Source organism: Danio rerio, chromosome 13 (assembly GCF_052040795.2).
Source record: "Danio rerio strain M-AB ecotype USA chromosome 13, GRCz13ab, whole genome shotgun sequence".
In the NCBI taxonomy this organism is placed as follows: Eukaryota; Metazoa; Chordata; class Actinopteri; order Cypriniformes; family Danionidae; genus Danio; species Danio rerio.
The window spans coordinates 40,876,213-40,897,114 of record NC_141033.1 but is presented as its reverse complement, the minus strand read 5'-3'; the positions used below and the strand labels follow the sequence as shown (position 1 = coordinate 40,897,114).

At 36.2% G+C, this 20,902-nt stretch overlaps 1 protein-coding gene and 1 long non-coding RNA gene across 6 annotated transcripts in view; both read right to left on the bottom strand.

Moving 5' to 3' along the window:
- The window catches only part of adgrb3 (adhesion G protein-coupled receptor B3), a 397,331-nt gene that overhangs the window by 355,294 nt on the left and 21,135 nt on the right, over window positions 1-20,902 (bottom strand). For 2 of the 5 annotated variants that reach the window (XM_087279664.1, XM_087279661.1), the window contains exon 3: window positions 16,526-16,612. The exons of the other annotated variants lie outside the window; for them this stretch is intronic. The gene's annotated coding sequence lies outside the window, so the exon portion shown is untranslated. The remainder of the gene's footprint in view (window positions 1-16,525; window positions 16,613-20,902) is intronic. 5 annotated transcript variants of the gene reach the window in all.
- si:dkeyp-4c7.3 overlaps window positions 1-20,902 on the bottom strand; it is a 47,123-nt gene that overhangs the window by 5,086 nt on the left and 21,135 nt on the right. Inside the window, 1 exon segment of the long non-coding RNA NR_120381.1 lies at window positions 16,526-16,612. This is a non-coding gene — a long non-coding RNA (si:dkeyp-4c7.3).

Below are 20,902 nucleotides of genomic sequence, written 5' to 3'. Positions count from 1 at the left end.
TCTTTTAATCTCCTGAAGTCTGAATGAAGGAAAAAAGTTTACTTATTTAATTTTTAGAAAGTACTTCATATATAGAAAAAAGACCATGCACTCAGGCTCTATCTTCATAAGCAAAAAGACAATTCCCAGCAAGAAATGTGTTTCAAGTCATTAAAGTCGACTGCTTAAACATTAGTGGACAATTTAGCCGTGCGGTTTAGTTCACTATATCAATCTAGTTAATGAAAATTAAACAGTGTGATCCAGGAAATCACATTTGTAACAACAAACTTTTTATAAAAATAAAAAAATAGAATGTGTGAACATTAAAGGTGCAGTATGTACAATATCCAGTGGTTGAATTAGGTATTGCACACCAGGTTCAAAACACGCAAGCGCAGGTTGTCAGATTGATGACACCAACTGTCGAGCCTGAATGCTGATTTAAGGCTGATTTAAACTGGATTCTAAATACAGTGGTCAGCATATACTGTATGAGTGTACCTCATTTTGAAAATGAATATTTTTATCCACTTCTCAGTGAATATGGGTAATATATATATTGGTGCATTTGAACAAAACAGATTTATTAAACAGATATATTTATTAAAATAATATTTTAGTCACAGAAAATCTTTAGAAATGGAAAGACAATATATTTAAATTCAAACTAAATATTGCAAAAACAATTTACAAACTACAACATCTTAACACATTTTACATATTTATTGTTTTTCTTAAATTTTGCTGTTTTTTTATTTTATTTAATATATTTCTCTAACATATAAATTTGGCCTACTAATTTTTTAACCATTCTTGTAAGTTATTTTGTTAGATTAGCTCAAGATTCGGCTTCAGTACTGACTAAGCTAATGTAAATGCACAAATATAGTATTGTAAAGCATCCTATAGAAAATATTAATTTAAATGAAAGATTTGTGGAGGGTGTACTCATTTATGCAGAGCACTGTAAAAGCAACGGAACATGACAGAAGAAATATTTTCAATATTAAAAGGAGTTTTTGTTCTAACTAACACCTAAAATATAGAAATGGCTTCTATTTCTTGCAGCTGAACAACAGAAAAGTGACAATGATCACCTCAGGTACACCCCATGTGCTTTATTCTGTGTTAAATGCTAATAATGTGAGTTTGAATGCCATTTAGATGACATGTATTGCCATACTACTGAAAGCAGCAGCAGATAGTTCACCTCAGATCTTGAAAATAAAGTTTAAAATTGAAGTTTAGAACTGTGACTCAGCGTTAACCAAGATATCAGTAATTTAGCATCTATATTTAATAATGTTTAAGAGGTTTAATATGTATTTATTAGACTTTAAAGCTTACCATTTCGTTGGAGTGCAGTAAGCGCACTATTTTGTGCTTCTGATTGGCTGTATTTAAATTTCTGTCGTGTTTAGTCTGGTGCAAACAGCCAAATTACTTATCACTGCAAATCTCAAGATTTAGCGTGTTGTTAGAACACGGTGTTACAATGTAACCTGCTCACTTAATGTTTACATTTTTAACATTTATATTGTTTGCCAATTAATAACCACATCATGTGGAACTCTTAATTTGTGTGTCATTTTGGAGTGTGCTACTGTCCACCGGAGGTCGCATTTCAGTCACAGACACCACTTTGAGAGCCTTCTTGACTAAATAAATGAAAAATGCCTTTTTCCACAAAGACAACCCGGGGAAGTATAATTGGCTAAATTGGCATTGGGTGGGTTAAAGATACCAAAACAAAGACAGGCATTCTTTACGACAAGTAATGCACATTTTCAAAACAGAATATCTGACTTTAGCGTGGATTTTCAGATAAACAAGAATGTACACTTAGCATGTTTCTTAAATATCTGCAAACATATTTTTATTCTTTTTTAACCTTTGAAAGCCGCTGAATGGAGTTTTATCATTGGAATCTTTATGAGGAACCTAACAGGCTCTTTTTCCATTTACCGGCTTAAAAACCTCTTCTTATACAATTCTTGTCTTTTAATGACCCTGATAGCTAGCAATTATTCACTAAAAGAATTGAAAAAGATGTCTGGATTGCTTCCAGATCAGTTTTTTTTTTTTTTTTTTTCAGAATCGTTTTAGACCGCAATTATTTTAAAGCTTATTAAACAAAGAGATTGTAAGGTGAAACTCTGGGAATACTGCTTAATTTAGCTTATCTCATTAGCAAAGCTCAAGTTTACAGAGAAATGCGAATAGATCTGTGGCGTTTGTGTTTATTTTCTTTAGGGGATTTTGTGTAAAAAGTAACCACAAAGTTTTTCAAGCCTCCTACCGAGCGTTTGTTCCTGCGCATGAAGATATGAGCGGTTCTTGGCTTGAGTTTGTGCAATTTTTCAAGTCCAGAGGGTTTCAGTCTTTATTCACGCTTATTGATACAAAGGAAGTTTTTTTTTATGTGTGTGTGATTATTATGCTAATGAAATACACCGGGCAATAGGCTAACGGCTACAAATGAACAGTTTTCATCTCCAATTATTCAAACTGCGGACCACAGCTTCGCAACCTCAGATGTGCTTTTCGGTCCGCTCTTGCAGCCTATACAAATTGGATAAACATTAAAGTGACGCGATTAAAACATTAACAACATCATAGTACTCAACTCGAAGCGTAATGGCTACTTTGATAACGTTGCATTTAATCCAATGCACTATTGGGCAAACACAGAAATCTTCTCAGCATGAGTTATGCGAGTGTAATTGATCAAGAGAGGCAATGAGAGAGAGAGATCTCCTATTCACAAACGCTCCGAGTCACTTCACGCCAGCCTCATATTTACCAAACTCCTTTTCAGTGGGGCTGGATGTTGTGTAAGCTTGAGGCAGGCAGCTGCATGTAAATGAAGCAGTGTGTCTTTGTACGCCTTTGTTAACGCCAGATTTTGCAAGATATTTTAAGATCTGGAGCAGGGCTAAGAAGGTCTGCCGGTGCCGTCTGACTCTGAAAACGTATAGCATTTCTGCAGGACATGATTTAAAGGTGGTTACGTCTGTAACTCACAGAGATGCTGGAGATGCACACACACTCGGTGACATTTGTGTGTGTGTCTGGTACAAGATGTTGAGGACTTAAAAGTAAAGCATCTGATTTTAACTGCTATTCATTAATAATAAATAATAATAATAATAATAAATATTGAAGAATATTTTTTGGGCGATTAATCAAAAGTGATTTTAATGATGATTTTGTCAGTAAAGCTTCAGGTAAATCTATATAACATGCTTTCAGATTGAGCAGCGTTAACTTCTGGATGTCATACTCAGAGAAGCTACGCAAAAAATAAATCATGTTTAAAATTGAAATCAATCTAATTGGATATTGAAATTAAAATAATTGTTCTGTGACTAGGAGTTCTATGATAAATCTGGTGCACTAAGGTGTCTTTTGCATGATTTGTTGCTATTTTCTGACCAGTGCAACCCTAATTTTCACATTTTGCGCCACATTGTGGACTCATGGGTGCTTTGGTCTATAAAGGAGGTGTGTTAAAGAGCATTGTTGGTGCATTGCTATGTTGAAAAACTGAAATAGACTGCACCATTGACCATCTAAAAGCAGGTGTAAAGTCCATCACAGAGACAGAGTTAGTAATGCACCTATGTGAGTTCAAACAGTGTACAGCAATGCACAAATATTTATAAATATGAAAAAAATAAAGGATTAATGTTACAAAAAATATTTTATACAAAAATATAAAAACCACTACCTCCTTGCCTTCGTCATGCCTCCATGCCTTTAGTTTATTTATGAAAATTTACATTTTTATAATGTTAACGTTATTATTAGCAGAATTATTTATTATATGCAGATTTATATTTGTTTTAATAAAAACAAGTTTAGATTTGCCTACCTGTCAGGTTTTGGAGACGTCTGCATCACCATATGGGGCATAAGAATAAGATGTGTGTTTGGGTTTAACTTTTTTTTTTTTTTCCCCACACTTCGCTATTATTGTATATTTATTCGTTTGGGGCTGAAGAGGCCAAATAAACGAGGCTCATTCTTTATCTGTGCACTGCAGATGGTTTGTTCAACTGTTCTCGCTAGTGAATTGTTCAGTTTTTCCACTTACAAAGTCCACCATGTAAATAGCAAATGTGCCATGGCACAACACAGTTGACTCTTAAAGAGAATGGAAGATGAGACTCTTATTTGGTTTAATGGACGCTATGCTGAAAACACATCCATAACACGCAGAGACATGCCCTTAATGCTTTTGCACCATTCGCTTTAGACTTTGTGCCTAGATCGCTAAAATAGAGCCCAAACTGTGTTACTTCTCAATAAGCATTTTTTAACTCCCAACTCCATAAAACACTTCAGTGGATGATTCTGTAGTCATGTGATTATTAGTCACACTGAATCAATTGCTGCATCTGAAATCACATACTTCCATACTTTTCCATACTACTTCCATAGTACGCTAAAAACAGTGTGCGAGCCGATTAGCATGTCTGAATTCATATAATAATAAAAAAAAAATTTAAATAAAAAAAATAATAATAATAGTATGCGAGAAGTACCTGCATGACCTACTACTAGATTCTGAAGTGCGCAACCCATGGATGCTATGCTATACCGTAATGTTTTGCGAGAGAAATCATGTATGAGAAAAGCAACAAAACTGTGGGTAGGCCATGTAATCATGAAAAAAATGGCAGATGTAATATGTTCGAGTTCCATTCATACTACTCACATTCATACTATATAGCAGTGGTGCCTAACCTTGTTATCTCTGCAAACCGGTCTACGCTCGACAATTTTACTGTGAACCAGGGGTGGAGGTGGTGGTTTGTAAAAACATTGCTGTCACTCTGATAAAAGTTTTTACAAGTCTGTTTATTACTCATTTTGCTGCTTTTGGGTTAAATTTGGGCGCTCAAGTGACCAAGATGCAAGCGGATTAATATGGTCATTTTTCAAAATAAAAGTTTTTTTCAAATAAAAGATCTGTCAGAAGCAGATAATAAATAAAATGACAATAGTCATTGATTTCTTGTGCTGCACAGCAATATGGATAATAACAGTTATATAAAATTGTAGAATTATTTTTACAATGTTACCGTTTTACTGTGTTTTAGTTTCATTAAATGAACTATGCTAAGCAGTCATTCTGTAAATAATCAATAATCACCAATTACCACTCTTGGCACTTCAAAAGCATCCTCCATGTGCTGATTTTACTAAATAAAAAGCTAAACAGTACCAATGACCGGTAACGGTCTGCGGCCTGGTGGTTGAGGACCACTGCTATATAGAACGTACTTTTCTAACTGTCGAGTATTACACTCAGATTCAAATGTAGTACCTACTAAGTAGTAAGCGATTTGGACGCAGCCCATGAAATCAGTTAAATTTTCTTTTTATAATGCAAAGCTATGAAGATTTGCTGTGTTTTTTCATGTTTGGACTTTACGTGCAATATTCCCCTCTGGCCTTTGGAGGTTATTTGCTACTAAACACTCAACCCCGCTTTCCTGACAAGATCATTTTTTGAAATTTCATTTAAATGAATTGCCCATCCATACCTAGTAGCTTTCATGAAATTTATGTTTTGTTTTAATACAATATTTACAAGGTTTGTATCAACATTTACGAATAGCTTTGTGCAATGTAAAATTAGCAGAGGAACTCTGATAGATCTAAGTGCCCTTTAAGGAGGCAAATAAGCAAAAGGTTATGCATTATAGAGCATATCAGAGTATGTATGTGCTAATCAGTGTTTATGCTGTAATAAAGGAAAGGCTAAATGGTGATTTGTTGTTCTTACTAACCAGTAGAGGCACCGGTTTGGTTTTAAATAATGAATGTTTCCTGACTGGTTTCTAAACTTTGTTTACTTGCCAAAGTAATGTCAAATAAATGAAGAGAGGAACATTAAACAAACACAGTATACAGCTTATTAGGTCCTGAGCACACTGGATTTGTATCACCACATGTACTGCCATCAGCAATTGTAGTTTTTGCTTCCCTGTTCAACCACATCACAATACAGGAAAAAAGACTATTCTTTGCACAGATGTACAAATGTTTTCCAAAAACATCATGTTCTACCTAGTGCAATTTCAATTGCATGTCTCATTGAATCTCATTTTAAAATCCTGAAAAGATTGCATACTTTTGCGAAATTGAAAACAAGTCATCTTCTGCTGTTTCTCATTGAACTCACAGTGAATATTATAAAAATGCAAACAATATACACTGTACATTATCATTCAAGGATTTGGGTAAGGATTTTTAACGCAATTAATACTTCTATTGCATGGCAAATGTACATTACACCAATCCAAATTGACAGCAAACATTATATTTTACTTTGCGAATACAAAAGAAGAAAAAAGAAGAAATATTACATTGCAAAAGGAGATATATTGTATTATATTATAAAAAAAAAAAACAACGCAGCAGAACTGATTCTTGAATCATCTTAAGGATCATGTAATAGCGACAACAACATTTATATAAAATTGTAATATTATTAATTGTAATACACCGTTTTTACTGCGTTTCAAACACATTTAATGAACTATGCTAAGCAGCCATTCTGTAAATAATCAATAATCACCAATTACCACTCTTGGCATTTTAAAAGCATCCTCCAAGTGCTGATTTTACTAAATAAAAAGCTAAGCAGCTATTTTTAAAGCAAGGAGTGTTTGGTTTCATTATAGCTCAGCTTAATGTCTGTTTACTGATGACATCCAATTCAGCCGCCAGTGCACAACCAGGACTAATTAGAGTGTCAAAGTATGTGAACACATCCAGGTCTTGCCTTGAACAATGGCTATTTAGGGACTCTTAGCTGAATAATAAATAACCAAAGAAATAGAGCAGGGTAAGACACTCTGAGAGCAGCCTTCTACATTTCCTGTCTGAGCTTTTTTAATATAGCGCGGGTAATAACCACAGTTAAGAAATCATTCTCATGACCTGAAATATGTGTCTTATAGTTTCATTATTTATTAGACTGCACTTCATTGCCCAATCTGTTCGGTAAATGAAATAACTTGACTTTTTTATGCGTTGTCTGTACAATTAACTCAAACCCTGTAGTCTTTATGCTGAGTTACTTAATGGTAATTAATTAGTTGTCTTATGATTAATAATAACCTTTACAATACAGAGTTTTTGACTGAATTGCCATCCATAAGTGAATCCAGACTGACAATAACACGAGAGACTTTCTTTTGGGTTGACTGAATTTTTAAGTATATATACAGTATATGATAAGTGGCATAATAGATGGTTAACATTTTTCTTCAGTTTGACAGCATGCAGACTAGGAAGAGATTGGAAATTGTGGATCACTGCTCATTATAACGTACTCAAACAAACTGAAAACTGCAGCTTGACAATTGGTGACACTTTAACAGCGTATTATAGACACATTCCTGTCAAGCACAGTGGGGACAAAAAACATGGCAACAAGTGGAGAAATAATGCTACCAACCACACCAAAAAATACTTGTGGTCAGAGATCAACACGTGTAAGTCATAATATTATATATGTGAATGTAAATCAAATCATACTTTAGGATAGGATTCACTACTATTAATGCTGTGCATTGGCACAGAGTTGAACTGTTTTTCAAACATTTAAAACTCCATTCACATGGGGCGTCCGCATTTTTACTTGGCAATGTATGAAACTTTAAACAGACACTGTTGTCATAATGACAACAGCCAGTCACATGCAGCTTGGACCGCAATACAAAACAACTGCACAGTAGTTAGGCTTGGGCGGTATCCAGATTTTGATACCATCAAACCACCTCCCTGTTTTACCTTAGTATACGGTATTACCGTGCATAATTAAAAAAAATTATGATGTAAGGCTCAGATAGCATCACCAAACTGTTGGCTTGTGCCTAAACCATTCAGAAAATTTTCTTGTTTGTATTAGAGATCTGCGTGTTGTCTGTATAAACACACACTTAGACACACACCACTACGCTCTTTCACATGCACACACATACACAGACATAGACAGCACCAAGCCAGCGACAAACAGCATCACGCTCTCTCTCTCACACACACACACACACACACACACGCGCACACACGCACACACGCACACACGCACACGCACACACACGCGCACACACACACACACACACACACACAAACACACAAACACACAAACAGCAGCCACGCGGAAGCACACATGCTCGTTCGCTCGGGAGCGATATTGTTAGACTGCCCACTCCAGTTCAAATTACACCAGAGTTACCGACCGCTCCCACGCTTTATTCGGAAATTTATTCCTGCACCGCAAGAAATCTGGTCAGGTCCCGTCGCTCAACAGCGGGAATGCAGACATCTAGTTCGTATTTACCATGTCTCCCCTCTCATTCGGTCGAAACTTGTAATATTGCCAAACTGCAAAGGCTGTGTTCTTTTTCGAGACCAGGTCACTTAGTGTGCGACTCGCCATCTTACCTCACCTCTCTCTCTCCTCCACACTGTCCCGTGATGACAATCACGCATACGCATTTTTAGGCATCAAATAAATAATATTTAATATTTAAAACTTATCTCCTAAAGCTGTATAGAAGTGTCTTAGAAAATATCAAGTAACATTATTTACTGTCATCATGGCAAAGACAAAATTAAAAAAAAAAATGTTATTAGAAATTAGTTATTAAAAAATTATATTATGCTAAAAATTATGCTAAAAAATATTCGCTGTCAAACAAATTAAGACAAAAAAAAATAAACAGTGGTGCTAATAATTCAGGGGGGCTAATAATTCTGACTTCAACTGTATATACTGTACAAGAGAAAATAACAGTTTGAATAACAGTGTGTGACCCCTACATCTGAAAGGGACATAATTCATAATGATCTATGCTATTTTCAATGTGTTTGAAGTTATTTTCAAAATAGCTTACTCTCTTAATGAAAAAAGCTCTGTTCTTTAAATCTTATATTTACATTTGCTGTGCCAACATCATTGCCAAAAGAACATTTCATCCCTGATGTCATTATCAATGACATTCTGGCATTCTCCAATAGATTCTGAAGACTTTATTTTCCTTCTTGATCCTGTATTTTGAGTCATTCCTTAAGCAAACGCCTAGCGAAATAACACTGTTTTCAACTCAGCTTTTCTACCAAAAGATAAAGTCATCATGAAGGGCATAAATGGAAGCAGCAAATGGACTTGTAAGCTTTTTTCAATTTGTTTTCCATTTGTAAGTTCCCTCTTCCTGCAAAGATAAGGTGCGCTGCATCTTACAGATGAAAATGGGGGAGTCACAAAAAAAATGTCCAGACTTGAGAATAAATTCTCGCAATGTTGTTGTTCCTGTCAGCACTTCAAAACTAACTCTCTAATGATCGCCAGGAGACCAATGTATAGAGTCAAGTGGCAACATTGGGCAGCATAATGATGTTAATTCTATGAATATTAATGGTTTTCACAGAATTTAGCTTATTTATTTATTTTGGATCAATACTCATTAAATGAGCCGAGGTAACATTGGCATGTTTCTTTTTCTCTCCCTGTACAGTGTTCTGTCAGAACACGTCAGGCTGCGTCCCCTGGAGAGGGCAGATCAATTGGCCGGTCTTTATTGACGAACTGACATGGTTCTCCCTCCTCACAATTAGCCCTGCGGTGGCTGCACATGAGAGGTAATAGAACCAGATAGGGGAACATACTGCTCACCTGGGGGCGAATTTATACTCTCAAAAGGATTATTATTTCCTCCCGATCCCTGTGCGAATAGTTTGGAGATATTAATGGGGTAATTTGTGCTGTGCATCTCCCGGGGAGCTTCATGGGAGAACTCCAGGAGGATTCATTTCTCACTTTTGGAGGAACTTATGCAGCTGGACTGAAACTGGACTCATTAAGTGCTGAAATTACAGCCACTAAATTGCAGAGAATTTGGGATCTAAGGGCTCTGTGGTTTCTGTGATGCAGAAAACATGGACGGAGTCAAAAGTAGGGCTGGACACTTGATCAAATCGCAATATGGACTAGTGGCTGTGCATAATAAACACAAACAGACTGCCATTTCTAAAACAAGTCTGAACATTTTAAGCGTCTCTGTGGGAATGAGTGACACTGTTTAGTCAACTATAACTTTATTCAATACTGTATCAAACCATTTCACATCAAATTCCTTATTTCACCGTTTTATATGAGATGACGTATGTATAAAGAAGAATAAAGTGAGAGAGAGAGAGAGAGAGATACACATCTCTATTATGTTTCATATAAATATATGCATGTATTTTATTGTTTTATATGTATCATGTATATAGGCATGGGCCGGTATTAGATTCTGACGGTATGATAACCTTGGATATAAATATCACGGTATCGCAGTATGGAGAATACTTCTCTAAAATCTATTCTTTTAAAATGTCTGGGTAAAAAAACAAAACTTTTTTTCCCCTTTGTACACAATATATTTTATTTTGAGAAACATTTAAAATATTTTGGAACAGTAAACAAGTCAGTCGAAATGATTCAAATGAATTAAGGACTTCTGCTGTCTTCATTTATTTTAAAAACACAGATTTTTTTTTTTTACAATTTAAAATGCCAAATTTGGAGATCTTTTCTGCTGGAGATACTGCTGTTCTAAAAAAAAAAAAAAATGTAAATAAAAAATGTTAAGGATAAATTAGGAACGATATAGCAGAAAATTGTGACTGTTTTAAAACCTTGACTTTTCCAAACCGTGGTATACCTTGAACACGGTTATCGTCCCATGCCTAAATGTATATTCCTTTCTATTTTATTGATATTATTGTTGCTATTTTACATCAATATTGTTATTAATAACATTATTTCTACTGACTTGTTTCCCCCTACTATATGTACACTTTGGCAATATGTACCCATGTATGTCATGCCAATAAAGTAGATTAAATTTGAAACTTGAAAGAGTAAAATATACACCAATATTCAAAGCACTTGAAAACATCCTTTAAAAGTAAAAGTTGTGTTTAATCTAATGACCCTTGTACCATAATGGCTAGCATGGGCTATATGCACACAGACTTTTAATTTTCATCCAGAGAGCCAGTGAACTGTTTTTCCATTACAAAATTGTCACGTTTAAGATCTGATTTCTTTAAATATCAGCGATCTTCAGTCTGTTAGAAATGCGATACGAAGTGGGTCTCAGATCAGACAAGAAGCACTGCATTAAATTCCATTCCCCCGCCATGCCTTTAAAATATAAAATATTATAAAATATTTATTTAAATATTTATTTTACCCCAGTATTTTCAATGGAATTTCTGCGCTAGCCTGTTGCTATTGATGGAGCTAGTGGCTACAACAAGCATTAATTTAGTTGTGCAAGCTTAAAACAGGATGAAAGATCAAGTTGGAATGATTAGTAATTACATTACAACATCAATGATGTAAAAACAACATTGTGAAATTGAAAATAGTTCACATTAAGCTTTCACCGCAAGTTTATCATTTTATCATTTGCTTTAAAACTCTAGCTGTGCATAAAGCCTATTCGTTTCCCTTTTAATTTTATATCATAGGCCATATTATATGCTACATTCATTGATATGCTACATAAATCATTCATTTTCTTTTTGGCTTAGTCCCTTTATTAATCTGGGGTCATCACAGTGGAATTAACCGCCAACTTATCCAGCGCATGTTTTATGCAGCGGATGCCCTTGCAGCTGCAACCCATCAATGGGAAACCCATTCACACTCATTTGCACACATACAGACACTATGGACAATTTAGCCTACCCAATTCACCTGTATCAAATGGACTGTGGGGGAAAACGGAGCACCTAGAGCAGGGGTGTCAAACTCAATTCCTGGAGGGCCGAAGCCCTGCACAGTTTAGTTCCAACCCTGCTCCAACACACTTACCTGTAGGTTTCAAACAAGCCTGAAGGACTCAATTAGTTTGATCAGATGTGTTTAATTAGGGTTGGAACTAAACTGTGCAGAGCTGCGGCCCTTTTGGAACAGAGTTTGACACCTGTGACCTAGAGAAAACCCAAGCGAACGCAGGGAGAACATGCAAACTTCTCACAGAAACGCCAACTGACCCAGCTGAGGCTCGAACCAGCGACCTCCTTGCTGTGAGGCAACAGCACTACCTACGGTGCCACTGTGTCGCCTCCTACATAAATCAATGTTTGTTAAATTTGTATTAAAAAGGCAGCTTTGGTGAAAATCAACTTTTGGCAGCTGTTTGGACAGGACTGTATAGTGTTTCCACTGTAATATTAGAGTAATATAAACAAAACAGGTCTCTTTTTTTAAATTTACTGACGTTAAAATAGGCCCAAATCCCAGTTGTTTTGAGGCCCACTGCAACGTGATGTAGGAGTGCGTTTTCCTCCACCGAATTGATTTACAGGTGACATGTCTCTATATACTGTATATACACACGTCCACATTTTTTGCAAAAGAAACGGGGATTATAACATAGGTTACAACTCGCTGTGATCAGCTGCACCTCAATAGTTAATTTTGTGAGTTTAAAACGTTTTTAAACAGTGCGTGTTTGTAGTAAAGAGTAAAATCGTCAAATAATTCTTAATCGCTATAAATCACCACGGCCACAAGGTGTCAGTAAAGGCATCAGTGCACTTGTGTATGATACATCATTTCAGAAAGGCCTGAATAAACTCCACTACAAATACATGACATGACACACTTTGTATTTTTGACTAGTGACCTTATTTCAGCTTACCCATGTCTGTCTCTAGCACAGACGGCTGTTTATCTGCCGTAACGCATGAGAATCAGAAATGCATGTTGGAGTGGTGGGCGGGGAGAAGCAGCTAGTATGGATTTAAAGCCACAGGCTACAAAAACAGCTACATATTCCTCAAGACATCGAAATGGGCATATTTTAAATTTTATAAGAAATATACTGACTATATATTGGATGGATGGATGGATGGATGGATGGATGGATGGATGGATGGATGGATGGATGGATGGATGGATGGATGGATGGATGGATGGATGGATGGATGGATGGATGGATGGATGGATGGATGGATGGATGGATGGATGGATGGATGGATAGATAGATAGATAGATATAGATATAGATATAGATATAGATATAGATATATACTGCTAAAACTTTATAGACACATCACATTCTGGCGATACCAGTATCTTATCTTACATCTTGTTAATTGTAACTTTAATGTAATTATTACATAATTGAAATTGATTACGCTTGATTTTTTTAATACTATAAAATAATTATCCCTAACCCTACACCTATTAAAATAAAACTAAAATTCCCAGAAAAAACTGAAGCATAATCTGTGAAAAAAAAAAAAAACTTAACACTCCACATGTGTGGTGCTGGTCGGTGTTGCTGCAGCGTCACATGCAGCCCACAGTCGCAGCATGCGAAATCGCATCAGTCAAGTGTTGTGTCTCATCCTCTCATTTAGAGGTTGATGAATGCCACCTAGGAACTGAAGGATGAAAACTTGGATCTGTCGGGAATGTTTTGGATGGCTTGGTTGACAGGGCAAACGTGGCAGAGCCATATCACATGCTGCTCTCAGCAGAGGGTCCAGAGCCATGCTCGCAGCCACCAATTAAATGCAGCCCGCGATCACCTTGGATGGGCACAGGGCAGTGGTCTGTACAAGCACGCTGTGTTCTGACAAATAATAATTAGCCTCAGTTTACGAGAGCATGATACCAAGGAGAACAGATGCAAGCAATCTACAAGCACACTGATGTTAAGACTCAAGTATGTTTATGCTCACTTTTAAACCTAGGCAGTGTGGTGGCTCAGTGGTTAGCACTGTCGCTCCATAGCAAGAAGTTCATTGGTTCGAGCCCCAGCTGGGTCAGTTGGCATTCTGTGTGGAGTTTGCATGTTCTCCCCGTGTTCATGTGAGTTTCCTCCAGCTGCTCCAGTTTCCCCCACAGTCCAAAGACATTTGGTATAGGTCAGTTGAATAAGCTAAATTGGCCGACATGTATGTGTGTGAATGCGAGAGTGTATGGGTGTTTCCCAGTACAGGGTTGTGGCTGGAAGGCCATCTGCTGAGTAAAAAATATGCTGGATAAGTTGACGGTTCATTCCGCTGTGGCGACACTTGATAAATAAAAGGACTAAGCTGAAGGAAAATTAATGCATGAATAAATAATTGAACTGACTGTAATTTTGTGGAATTATGTGTTATTTAAATGAGTCCCTCCCAAAATTTAAATTCTAAAGGTCTCTCTATTAATTAAAAATGTTAAAAAAAATCATTTCAAAATGAAAATTCTGTAATAATCAACCCAGCCTCATATAATTTTAAACTGTACGACTTTTATATTCAGAAAACAAATACATTTCAAAATCCAGCATTGATTTCAGATGTTTGTTCTTCCAAAATGAAAAAAAAATATATATGATTGCTTGATGAGCGAGAACCACAGCTTTGCTTCTGCCACATGAGTTTTTTTTTTTCTCACATCGAATAGGTATGTTTGATGCATTCGTTTACTGAATGTTTACATGTGAATAAAAGTTTAAATCAAATTAAATCAGTTCATCATATAATAAAACTTATTCATAAGACTTGAAGTCCATAGGACTTGATTAATGCTTTGTTTGGATCTAATTATGAACATTTTGAAGTGTTAGAGTTTTGGTTGAATAGACTAGAGGACCAGAGATCTGGCTTACTATAGAAACCCAGTAGTATCTATTATAACAGGGGTGTTCAAACTCGGTCCTAGATGGCTGGGGTCCGTGAGAGTTTAGCTCCAACCCTAATTTAACACATGTGAAGCAGCTAATCAAGCACTTACTAAATAAACTGGCAGGTAGGTTGAAGCAAGTTGAAACAAAACTCTGCAGGACATCGGCCCTCCAGAACAGAGTGTTGAGACCCCTGTATTATAAGCATAATTTACATAGACTGGTAGCAGATTAGCATTAGAAAAGAATTTTAATACTCATTGTGCCAAAGCTAGGAAAGAGGTTTCACATTTTCAGGCAAAATCATCATAGATGGCAAAACTTTTCATTGTGTTCAGCTTGGTGCAAGTGCACAGAACAAACAGTCTTGTTATAAGCACTGCGTGGGTGGAACTTAATTTGAAACTTCTTGTTTTTTTGTTTTTTTCTTCGTTTAAACAAAGCAATATTGATTCTTAAATCTCAGTATCAGCCATTTCCTAAAATTAGGCTATCTGAGTTGATTAGATTTGATAGACGAGACCCACAGAACCATCAAGATTTTTACACTCTGTGTAAAAAATCCCACCTGAGCAATAAATGACTTTATTGTCCATATGAGAGGCGTCTTTAAGCTGACATCACAAAAAAGCCTTTTATATAAAATATTAAATACATTTCAGCTGTTTAGTACATTACCTGGGTGTCATTTAATAATTGCACATTTTTTTCAGATTAGTTTGTTTTGTTTTATTTTCATGTTTGTATTGTTTGGGTTTTTACCAAAATCTGGTTCAACTATGCCAACTCATTTAGAATACTTTTTTTTTCCAGAAAACAAACAGCAATGCAAACATAATAGGGCTTTCTATATAATTCATGGCAATTTCATTCGATGTTTTTATCCCTATAAACACTGTACTAAAATATGGATTTATTTAAACGCAAAAAAAAAAAAAAAAAAAAACAAAGATTAGAAGCAGTTTTGTGTACTGTATAGCATCATCACATCCTCTGAAAATGGTCTATTGCATTAAGCGCCTGGTTCAAATGGATTGTGGGTGGCTAGTGAAAAATGCACATAACAGTTTAGTAAATGCATGCTCAAAGTGCTCTAAATATAGATTTTTTTTCTTCCTTCCTCACAACACCACCAAAAATCTGAAGCCGTTTCAGAGCATGATACTAAAGCCTTGCAGCTGCACAAAGGGCTTTCAGTTATGCTTATATCTCCAGCATGTCACCGCAATATCTGTGAAGTCCGAGACTTGGATCCGTGCCGCTGGGAATTACCATGTTGGGCTTTTAATCAAGTAATAGCTACATAACACCAGGGAGCCTTTGTTTGCCGTGCCGAGCTGTGCTAAAACAGGATCAACAGAGAAAATAAAGTTAACACCAGAGGGTGCCAAAGCTTTTTGTGTTCCTACATATCAAATCACTTATGCTTTTAACCTATCCTCCCCTCCCCCATTTGCTCTTTATTACAGTTTTTATATTCGCAAAAAGGGTTAATTCCCAACAATAGCCCTTTTAATAGCTCACTTAACTTGAAATATCTGTGTTTTTTGTCTCTGCCACCTCGGGGAAATAAACCCAGGAACTGCTAAGAAGCTTGGGCACATTCAACTGTCAAAACAGAGCTGTTCAAAGGCTTTTTGGCCCAAATTTGAAGGCAGCAGGTAGTCTGTGTGAGGCCAACTCTCTGGGTGAGGCTTTTTTTTGTTTGCTTATGTGGGTTCAGAGATATTGCATATACCTCCACACACACACAGCAACAGCAACAACCCAGGGCATTGCCACTGGAAATTTGCCGCAACACCTGAATGACCTGCCAAATCGGCAATAATAAACTCTATTAGTAATCACCTCAAATGTTCGGGCTGTGGCGTTCGTGCGTTGCTCCAGCTGCCAAAATCATTTGGGGGTTTGGAGGTGTGGTTGGACTGCTGACAACTGCAAAATGAAGGTGGAGAGAGTTCCAGATAAGGAAAGTGAACCTGCTGCATGCGGACTTGAAACAAACTGCATTTTCTAGGCCAGCGTGGAATTGTCCATTAGAGACAGCTATCGTGACACCGCAATGTATTTACTGTGACGGACGATGCACTAAGGTCGATGCTTTGAGTCTGATGGGAATTAATGCAATCAACTGACATTTGCAAAAAGAGCAAAGGTCACTACCAGTTATCTGTGTCTATTCTTAACTGCTAATTGACTGATTTAGACTATAGACAAATGGCCGTCGATTGGTAATGAAAAGCAGTGAGGTCATAAGGTAAGGTGTTGGACAGTTGGGATTGCACGCTAGTTAAATTGGTGTCTGTATTTCATTTATATTAATAGGTTAATGGATGTTTCAATTAAGAATGTAATGAGTTTAGACATTTAAGAGAAGTAGTTAATGGTGTAACGTAACAATTTAGCCATGTATGTTAGATTTCAGTTGATTAATGCAAGGGCGAGGCAGTGGCGCAGTAGGTATTGCTGTCACTTCACAGCAAGAAGGTTGCTGGGTCGCTGGTTCGAACCTCGTCATGCAGTACAGGTGAATAATTGAGTAGGCTAAATTGTCCGTAGTGTATGAGTCATAGTGGATGTGTGTGTGTGGATGTTTCAGAGATGAGTTGCGGCTGGAAGGGCATCCGCTGCGTAAAAACTTGCTGGATAAGTTGGCGGTTCATTCCGCTGTGGCGACCCCGGATTAATAAATGGACTAAGCCGACAAGAAAATGAATGAATGAATGATTAATGCAAAGGCTGATTTATACTTCTGCATAGAGGTCTGCATTATATTAATATAAATTTATAATAAATGTCCGAACAAAGCGCGAGAGCGGTTGGTATCTGATTTAAATTTGGATGGGAGCATGCGGTCTAACAATATCGCTCCTGACTCCCGAGCGAGCGAGCATGCGTATGTATGTGTGTGAATGAGACAGCGTGATGCTGCGTTTCGTTTGTTTGTTGCTGTGTGTTTATATGGACATCTTGTTATAGGGTGTCTAGACTCTGTATAGGTGGGTGGTTTTTGGTTTTGTTCTTATCTTCTATATATATATATATATATATATATATATATATATATATATATATATATATATATATATATATATATATAAAAATAATAATAATAATAATAATAATAATAAAACAAAATGAAATGAAAATGAAAGTGTAAAGCCTGCAGCCCACAACAAAGGTGAAAAGTTATTGCGTTTCATATTTAACAAACACTTTACTACAAATATTATGCTATTTTGCTCACATAGATAATTGAATATTAATCAGATCATGTCATTACACTTATCACAGCATTGCTAATTATGATTTTTGAGGATTGATAGAGCTCAGATCAGTTAATGCAGACATTTTAATCTGATTGGTGAACTTAAACTGAATAAGCCAGAGATCAGTTATCAAGATTGAAAGATCCAGAACCTGCCAAATCATCCTTTTCAAGCGAGGTAGGTTTTACGTCTTTAAAACTTAGTTTACCACTTTTACTTTTACCACTATCAACATTTACTGTAAATACTAGCATGATTACACCTTTTGTACAAACTATTTAAAAAGGCTTTTTGTGGCAGTGAGCGTGTTGCTTTTGCTTTCCATAACCCATGACAAGACCCCTCTTCAAAACATGATATACACAAAATTGTGTTACCTTTCATTATGGTGCCCATTAACAAAATGAAAACTGCTGCTCAACTGGAGATGCTTCATCTGACACTATACACTGTCTCTTCATAAAGTTGTGTGGACAAAACCATCCAAAATATCCTCGCATATAATCATGTATTTTTTACTTTTTTGTCCTCAAGCAGTGATTAACAGTGTTGCCTCAGTCTGTCGTCACACTACACATTGAGTGTTGCAAGTCAATATGTTTGCTAGCTAAACTTAATAAAAGTTCTGGCTGATCTATGGCTTGCCACAGGAGGTCGAGGATAAATTCTGTGGCTAAGTCGTGCATGTCGAAGACATTTTGGGATATCTGCTAGAGATGCTGCCAGGAACAGTTCCCAGCACGGCAGGCGGCCGCTAGGAGTGACAGATGTCTGATATGCTGGCATGGATTTGCCAAACCATGATTTGAGCCTCCTCCCTGGCTGAAGACTCCCATTACCACGGAAGATTGAATGCTCTCACAACCATATGCAGCTTGTGATGTGCCACGTAAATGACTCAAACATGTTAGCCTGAAGAGAATCTCTTAATGACTCGGTGTGTGGTTATGGTGGACTGCTCTTATTCTGAATAGTTTTAAACAAAGTAAAAACAGACTAAAAAGCACCAACAGACCAAGGTAACAAACAGACCAAGTAACATTAGTTACAAAAACATGCTTTATTCTTGTCTTCTAACCACAAAAGGAGTGATTTCAAACAAATAGTGCTCATTGCAGAATTATATAAATAAATAAGGCACGGTGGCTCAGTGGTTAGCACTGTCGCCTCACAGCTAGAAGGTCCCTAGTTCGAGCTCCAGCTGGGCCAGTTGGCATTTCTGTGTGATATAATTAAATAATTTATTATTTGTTTAAAACATTTGTTTTTAGACTTTATGAAAAGGATACAGTGAGTAAAAGTGTATTATTTGTTGATTATTTGTTTAGCATTTTTCACTACAAGACATAAACATAAACATAAAATCATGATGGCAATATTTACAATGGCATACTATCTTCAAAACTATACAGTGGTCGGCGCAATAGCCTAGTGGTTAGCGTGCCGACATATGGTGCAATAGCACATCAGAGCGTCGCGAGTTCGAATCCCAACCCAAGGACATTTTTTCTACCCTACCCCCTCTCTCTCTCCCACTTCGCTCCCTGTCTCAATAATGTCCTATCTAATAAAGGCAAAAAGACCAAAAATAAATATTAAAAAAAAAAAAAAAACTATACTGTTGGCATATTAGAGCTGGATGACCATAGTACATATTAATCATCCAAAATGTATGCTCAGCATAAATTCATGAATGCAAAATGTACTCATAAATGCAAAAATTTATTTGTGCATACATTAGATTAGTCATACCAAAAGCCAAAACTGTAAAAAAATAAATAAATTATAAAAAAAAAGTAAATAAAAATAATATCAGTCTAAAAATGAGGGGAAATATTCATTAAAATTGTAAAACTGTAAATAAAATTAAGAGAAGGATAAATTTAGTAGAAATTTTGTAGTTTTGCAACTCATTTGGATATTAATATTATTATTATTATTATTATTATTATTATTATTATTATTTAATAATTTAAGTACATATTCTGTTAGTCTGATATTAATCCTGATACTTTTGTAATAACTCAAAATAAAACTCATTATGATGAGGACTGCAGAAATCCATCTCTGAACCCAAAGCACATCAAATCACATAACCAAATTTGGACAATAGAAGGAAAAATACATTTATGCTTGCTAAGTTTTCTAGTTTGCAAGTCTTTTCTGATACATTTGAATGGCAGGGTCAGAATTTGGCATAAACTACCTGAAAGCCTGGATCCACCTGGCCTAACATCAACAGATCAGGCCACAATATTGGCTTCTTTGTACCAGCTGAACATTGTTTAAATGCTACAGCCTATTTAAGTATTGCAGCTGACCATGTCTATACCTTTAGGACCAAAATATACCCACTCCATAAAGGCTACTTCCAGTCATGTCACAAAGCTCAAATAATTTCAAACAGGTTTATTGAACATGAAAGTCAGTTCACCACTCATATTCTAAGGCCTTCACAGTTACTCTTTTAATCCAATAAAGCACCTTTGGGATGTGCTGGTACAGCATTGATTCACATTAATCTACAACAACTGCATGATGCAATCATTGTCAACATTCACCAAAATCTCTCAGGACTATTTCCAGCACTTTTTTAAATCTATAACATGAAAAAAAGGCTTCTTGGTTCTGAAGAAAACCTGGCATTGGCAAGGTCAACCTAACAAAGTGGTCAGTGAATATATATCTTTTAAGAGCTTTGGAAACCCGTAAGCATTACTTTCATGCTTGTCTTTCCTGCCATGTATGCCAATGGTTACAGATTTCCAACATTCCTCAAACTATCTTACTTGTGTTCAACACAGAAAAACTCAAACTGTTTGAAACAAGTCGAGGGCAAGTAAATGATGGCTCTTTAAATAGCACTTTTTAAATGGTAAACATATAACTGTGCAATAATAAGGTTTCATAATACAGAAAAAAACAACCACACAGCCAAAATTCGCTAAAATGCTCT